Genomic DNA, 7,390 nt, shown 5'->3' on the forward strand with positions numbered 1-7,390 from the left:
CGGAACTCTTCAATAATTCTCAGAATTCTGCTGTAGTTTAAAAATGCTTTGGAACTCTTCCATTGTTATCGGAATTCTGCTGAAGTTTAAAAATGCTTCCGAACTCGTCCATTGTTCTCGGAATTCCGCTGAAGTTTAAAAATGCTTTGGTTCTCTTCCATTGCTCTCGGAATTAAGCTGACATTTAAAAATGCTTCAGAACTCTCCCATTGTTCTCGGAATTAAGCTGACATTTAAAAATGCTTTGGAACTTTTCCTTTGCTCTCGGAATTCTGGTGAAGTTTAAAAATGCTTTGGAACTTTTACTGTGTACTTAGAATTCTGCTGAAGTTTAAAAATGCTTCGGAACTTTTCCATTGTTCTCGGAATTTTGCTGGCGTTTAAAAATGGTTCCGAACTCTTCCATTGTTCTCGGAATTCTGCTGACGTTTAAAAATGGTTCGGAACTCTTCAATAATTCTCAGAATTCTGCTGTAGTTTAAAAATGCTTTGGAACTCTTCCATTGTTCTCGGAATTCTGCTGAAGTTTAAAAATGCTTCCGAACTCGTCCACTGTTCTCGGAATTCCGCTGAAGTTTAAAAATGCTTTGGAACTCTTCCATTGTTCTCAGAATTAAGTTGATATTTAAAAATGCTTTGGAACTTTGACATTGTCCTTTTAATTCTGCTGACGTTTATAAATGCTTTGGAACATTTTTTCATTGTTCTCTGAATTCTGCTGATGTTTAAAAAATGCTTCAGAACACTCCCATTGTTCTCGGAATTCCGCTGAAGTTTAAAAATGCTTCGGAACTCTTCCATTGTTCTTGGTATTCCGCTGAAGTTTAAAAATTCTTCGGACCTCTTCCATTGTTCTCAGAATTTTGCTGACATTTAAAAATGCTTTGGAACTCTTCCATTGTTCTCGGAATTAAGCTGACATTTAAAAATGCTTTGGAACTTTTCCATTGCTCTCGGAAATCTGGTGAAGTTTAAAAATGCTTTGGAACTTTTACATTGTACTCAGAATTCTGCTGAAGTTTAAAAATGCTTCGGAACTTTTCCATTGTTCTCGGAATTTTGCTGGCGTTTAAAAATGGTTCCGAACTCTTCCATTGTTCTCGGAATTCTGCTGACGTTTAAAAATGGTTCGGAACTCTTCAATAATTCTCAGAATTCTGCTGTAGTTTAAAAATGCTTTGGAACTCTTCCATTGTTCTCGGAATTCTGCTGAAGTTTAAAAATGCTTCCGAACTCGTCCACTGTTCTCGGAATTCCGCTGAAGTTTAAAAATGCTTTGGAACTCTTCCATTGTTCTCAGAATTAAGTTGACATTTAAAAATGCTTTGGAACTTTGACATTGTCCTTTTAATTCTGCTGACGTTTATAAATGCTTTGGAACTCTTCCATTGTTCTCTGAATTCTGCTGATGTTTAAAAAATGCTTCAGAACACTCCCATTGTTCTCGGAATTCCGCTGAAGTTTAAAAATGCTTCGGAACTCTTCCATTGTTCTTGGTATTCCGCTGAAGTTTAAAAATGCTTCGGACCTCTTCCATTGTTCTCAGAATTTTGCTGACATTTAAAAATGCTTTGGAACTCTTCCATTGCTCTCGGAATTCTGCTGAAGTTTAAAAATGCATCCGAACTCTTCCATTGTTCTCAGAATTCCGCTGAAGTTTAAAAATGCTTCGGAACTCTTCCATTGTTCACGGAATTCCGCTGACGTTTATTAATGCTTTGGAACTCTTCCATTGTTCTCGGAATTTTACTGATGTTTAAAAATGCTTCGGAACTCTTCCATTGTTCTCGGAATTCTGCTGGCGTTTAAAAATGGTTCCGAACTCTTCCATTGCTCTCGGAATTCTGCTGACGTTTAAAAATGGTTTGGAACTCTTCCATTGTTCTCGGAATTCCGCTGACATTTAAAAATGCTTTGGAACTTTGACATTGTCCTTGGAATTCTGCTGACGTCTATAAATGCTTTGGAACTCTTCCCTTGTTCTCGTAATTCTGCTGATGTTTAAAAATGCTTCAGAACACTCCCATTGTTCTCGGAATTCCGCTGAAGTTTAAAAATGCTTTGGAACTCTTCCATTGTTCTCGGTATTCCGCTGAAGTTTAAAAATGCTTCGGACCTCTTCCATTGTTCTCAGAATTTTGCTGACATTTAAAAATGCTTTGGAACTCTTCCATTGTTCTCGGAATTCCGCTGAAGTTTAAAAATGCTTTTGAACTTTTCCATTGCTCTCGGAATTCTGCTGAAGTTTAAAAATGCATCCGAACTCTTCCATTGTTCTCAGAATTCCGCTGAAGTTTAAAAATGCTTCGGAACTCTTCCATTGTTCTCGGAATTCCGCTGACATTTAAAAATGCTTCGGAACTTTTACTTTGTTCTCGGAATTCTGCTGACGTTTATTAATGCTTTGGAACTCTTCCATTGTTCTCGGAATTCTGCTGATGTTTAAAAATGCTTCAGAACACTCCCATTGCTCTCGTAATTCCTCTGTAGTGTAAAAATGCTTCGGAACTCTTCCATTTTTCTCGGTATTCCGCTGAAGTTTAAAAATGCTTCGGACCTCTTCCATTGTTCTCGGAATTTTACTGATGTTTAAAAATGCTTCGGAACTCTTCCATTGTTCTCGGAAGTCTGCTAGCGTTTAAAAATGGTTCTGAACTCTTCCATTGTTCTCGGAATTCTGCTGACGTTTAAAAATGCTTCAGAACACTCCCATTGTTCTCGGAATTCCACAGAAGTTTAAAAATGCTTCGGAACTCTTCCATTGTTCTCGGTATTCCGCTGAAGTTTAAAAATGCATTGGAACTCTTCCATTGATCTCGTAATTCCGCTGACATTTAAAAATGCTTCGGAACTTTTCCATTGTTCTCGGAATTCTGCTGTCGTTTATTAATGTTTTGGAACTCTTCCATTGTTCTCGGAATTCCGCTGACATTTAAAAATGCTTCAGAACACTCCCATTGTTCTCAGAATTCCGCTGAAGTTTAAAAATGCTTCGGAACTCTTCCATTGTTCTCGGTATTCCGCTGAAGTCTAAAAATGCTTCGGACCTCTTCCATTGTTCTCGGAATTTTGCTGACGTTTAAAAATGCTTCGGAACTCTTCCATTGTTCTCGAAATTCCTTTGAAGTTTAAAAATGCTTCCGAAGTCTTCCATTGTTCTCGGAATTTCGCAGAAGTTTAAAATTGCTTTGGAACTCTTCCATTGTTCTCGGAATTCTGCTGGAGTTTAAAAATGCTTTGGAACTCTTCCATTGTTCTCGGAATTCTGCTGAAGTTTAAAAATGCTTCGGACCTCTTCCATTGCTCTCGGAATTCTGGTGAAGTTTAAAAATGCTTTGGAACTTTTCCATTGCTCTCGGAATTATGCTGATATTCAAAAATGCTTCAAAACTCTTCCATTGTTCTCAGAATTCCGCTGAAGGTTAAAAATTCTTCTGAACTTTTCCATTGCTCTCGGAATTCTGCTCAAGTTTAAAAATGCTTCCGAACCCTTCCATTGTTCGCAGAATTCTGCTGAAGTTTAAAAATGCTTCGGAACTCTTCCATTGTTCTCGGAATTCCGCTGACATTTAAAAATGCTTCGGAACTTTTCCTTTGTTCTCGGAATTCTGCTGACGTTTATTTATGCTTTGGAACTCTTCCATTGTTCTCGGAAATCTGCTGACGTTTAAAAATGCTTCCGAACTCGTACATTGTTCTCGGAATTCCACTGAAGTTTAAAAATGCTTTGGAACTCTTCCATTGCTCTCGGAATTAAGCTGACATTTAAAAATGCTTCAGAACTCTCCCATTGTTCTCGGAATTAAGCTGACATTTAAAAATGCTTTGGAACTTTTCCATTGCTCTCGGAAATCTGGTGAAGTTTAAAAATGCTTTGGAACTTTTACATTGTACTCAGAATTCTGCTGAAGTTTAAAAATGCTTCGGAACTTTTCCATTGTTCTCGGAATTTTGCTGGCGTTTAAAAATGGTTCCGAACTCTTCCATTGTTCTCGGAATTCTGCTGACGTTTAAAAATGGTTCGTAACTCTTCAATAATTCTCAGAATTCTGCTGTAGTTTAAAAATGCTTTGGAACTCTTCCATTGTTCTCGGAATTCTGCTGAAGTTTAAAAATGCTTCCGAACTCGTCCACTGTTCTCGGAATTCCGCTGAAGTTTAAAAATGCTTTGGAACTCTTCCATTGTTCTCAGAATTAAGTTGACATTTAAAAATGCTTTGGAACTTTGACATTGTCCTTTTAATTCTGCTGACGTTTATAAATGCTTTGGAACTCTTCCATTGTTCTCTGAATTCTGCTGATGTTTAAAAAATGCTTCAGAACACTCCCATTGTTCTCGGAATTCCGCTGAAGTTTAAAAATGCTTCGGAACTCTTCCATTGTTCTTGGTATTCCGCTGAAGTTTAAAAATGCTTCGGACCTCTTCCATTGTTCTCAGAATTTTGCTGACATTTAAAAATGCTTTGGAACTCTTCCATTGTTCTCGGAATTCCGCTGAAGTTTAAAAATGCTTTTGAACTTTTCCATTGCTCTCGGAATTCTGCTGAAGTTTAAAAATGCATCCGAACTCTTCCATTGTTCTCAGAATTCCGCTGAAGTTTAAAAATGCTTCGGAACTCTTCCATTGTTCACGGAATTCCGCTGACGTTTATTAATGCTTTGGAACTCTTCCATTGTTCTCGGAATTTTACTGATGTTTAAAAATGCTTCGGAACTCTTCCATTGTTCTCGGAAGTCTGCTAGCGTTTAAAAATGGTTCTGAACTCTTTCATTGTTCTCGGAATTCTGCTGACGTTTAAAAATGGTTCGGAACTCTTCCATTGTTCTCGGAATTCTGCTGACGTTTAAAAATGCTTCAGAACACTCACATTGTTCTCGGAATTCCACAGAAGTTTAAAAATGCTTCGGAACTCTTCCATTGTTCTCGGTATTCCGCTGAAGTTTAAAAATGCTTCGGACCTCTTCCATTGTTCTCGGAATTTTGCTGACATTTAAAAATGCTTCGGAACTCTTCCATTGTTCTCAGAATTCTGCTGCCGTTTAAAAATGGTTCCGAACTCTTCCATTGTTCTCGGCATTCTGCTGACGTTTAAAAATGGTTTGGAACTCTTCAATTGTTCTCAGAATTCTGCTGTAGTTTAAAAATGCTTTGGAACTCTTCCATTGTTCTCGGAATTCCGCTAAAGTTTAAAAATGCTTTTGAACTTTTCCAGTGCTCTCGGAATTCTGCTGAAGTTTAAAAATACATCCGAACTCTTCCATTGTTCTCAGAATTCCGCTGAAGTTTAAAAATGCTTCAGACCTCTTCCATTGTTCTCGGAGTTCTGCTGGCGTTTAAAAATGGTTCGGAACTCTTCCATTGTTCTCAGAATTCTGCTCACATTTAAAAATGGTTCGGAACTCTTCAATAATTCTCAGAATTCTGCTGTAGTTTAAAAATGCTTTGGAACTCTTCCATTGTTATCGGAATTCTGCTGAAGTTTAAAAATGCTTCCGAACTCGTCCATTGTTCTCAGAATTCCGCTGAAGTTTAAAAATGCTTTGGTTCTCTTCCATTGCTCTCGGAATTAAGCTGACATTTAAAAATGCTTCAGAACTCTCCCATTGTTCTCGGAATTAAGCTGACATTTAAAAATGCTTTGGAACTTTTCCTTTGCTCTCGGAATTCTGGTGAAGTTTAAAAATGCTTTGGAACTTTTACATTGTACTTAGAATTCTGCTGAAGTTTAAAAATGCTTCGGAACTTTTCCATTGTTCTCGGAATTTTGCTGGCGTTTAAAAATGGTTCCGAACTCTTCCATTGTTCTCGGAATTCTGCTGACGTTTAAAAATGGTTCGGAACTCTTCAATAATTCTCAGAATTCTGCTGTAGTTTAAAAATGCTTTGGAACTCTTCCATTGTTCTCGGAATTCTGCTGAAGTTTAAAAATGCTTCCGAACTCGTCCACTGTTCTCGGAATTCCGCTGAAGTTTAAAAATGCTTTGGAACTCTTCCATTGTTCTCAGAATTAAGTTGATATTTAAAAATGCTTTGGAACTTTGACATTGTCCTTTTAATTCTGCTGACGTTTATAAATGCTTTGGAACATTTTTTCATTGTTCTCTGAATTCTGCTGATGTTTAAAAAATGCTTCAGAACACTCCCATTGTTCTCGGAATTCCGCTGAAGTTTAAAAATGCTTCGGAACTCTTCCATTGTTCTTGGTATTCCGCTGAAGTTTAAAAATTCTTCGGACCTCTTCCATTGTTCTCAGAATTTTGCTGACATTTAAAAATGCTTTGGAACTCTTCCATTGTTCTCGGAATTAAGCTGACATTTAAAAATGCTTTGGAACTTTTCCATTGCTCTCGGAAATCTGGTGAAGTTTAAAAATGCTTTGGAACTTTTACATTGTACTCAGAATTCTGCTGAAGTTTAAAAATGCTTCGGAACTTTTCCATTGTTCTCGGAATTTTGCTGGCGTTTAAAAATGGTTCCGAACTCTTCCATTGTTCTCGGAATTCTGCTGACGTTTAAAAATGGTTCGGAACTCTTCAATAATTCTCAGAATTCTGCTGTAGTTTAAAAATGCTTTGGAACTCTTCCATTGTTCTCGGAATTCTGCTGAAGTTTAAAAATGCTTCCGAACTCGTCCACTGTTTTCGGAATTCCGCTGAAGTTTAAAAATGCTTTGGAACTCTTCCATTGTTCTCAGAATTAAGTTGACATTTAAAAATGCTTTGGAACTTTGACATTGTCCTTTTAATTCTGCTGACGTTTATAAATGCTTTGGAACTCTTCCATTGTTCTCTGAATTCTGCTGATGTTTAAAAAATGCTTCAGAACACTCCCATTGTTCTCGGAATTCCGCTGAAGTTTAAAAATGCTTCGGAACTCTTCCATTGTTCTTGGTATTCCGCTGAAGTTTAAAAATGCTTCGGACCTCTTCCATTGTTCTCAGAATTTTGCTGACATTTAAAAATGCTTTGGAACTCTTCCATTGTTCTCGGAATTCCGCTGAAGTTTAAAAATGCTTTTGAACTTTTCCATTGCTCTCGGAATTCTGCTGAAGTTGAAAAATGCATCCGAACTCTTCCATTGTTCTCAGAATTCCGCTGAAGTTTAAAAATGCTTCGGAACTCTTCCATTGTTCACGGAATTCCGCTGACGTTTATTAATGCTTTGGAACTCTTCCATTGTTCTCGGAATTTTACTGATGTTTAAAAATGCTTCGGAACTCTTCCATTGTTCTCGGAAGTCTGCTAGCGTTTAAAAATGGTTCTGAACTCTTTCATTGTTCTCGGAATTCTGCTGACGTTTAAAAATGGTTCGGAACTCTTCCATTGTTCTCGGAATTCTGCTGACGTTTAAAAATGCTTCAGAACACTCCCATTGTTCTCGGAATTCCAC

This window comes from Phyllobates terribilis, unplaced genomic scaffold (genome assembly GCF_046119375.1).
Source record: "Phyllobates terribilis strain yellow unplaced genomic scaffold, ASM4611937v1 Scaffold_20__1_contigs__length_20440879, whole genome shotgun sequence".
NCBI lineage: Eukaryota > Metazoa > Chordata > Amphibia > Anura > Dendrobatidae > Phyllobates > Phyllobates terribilis.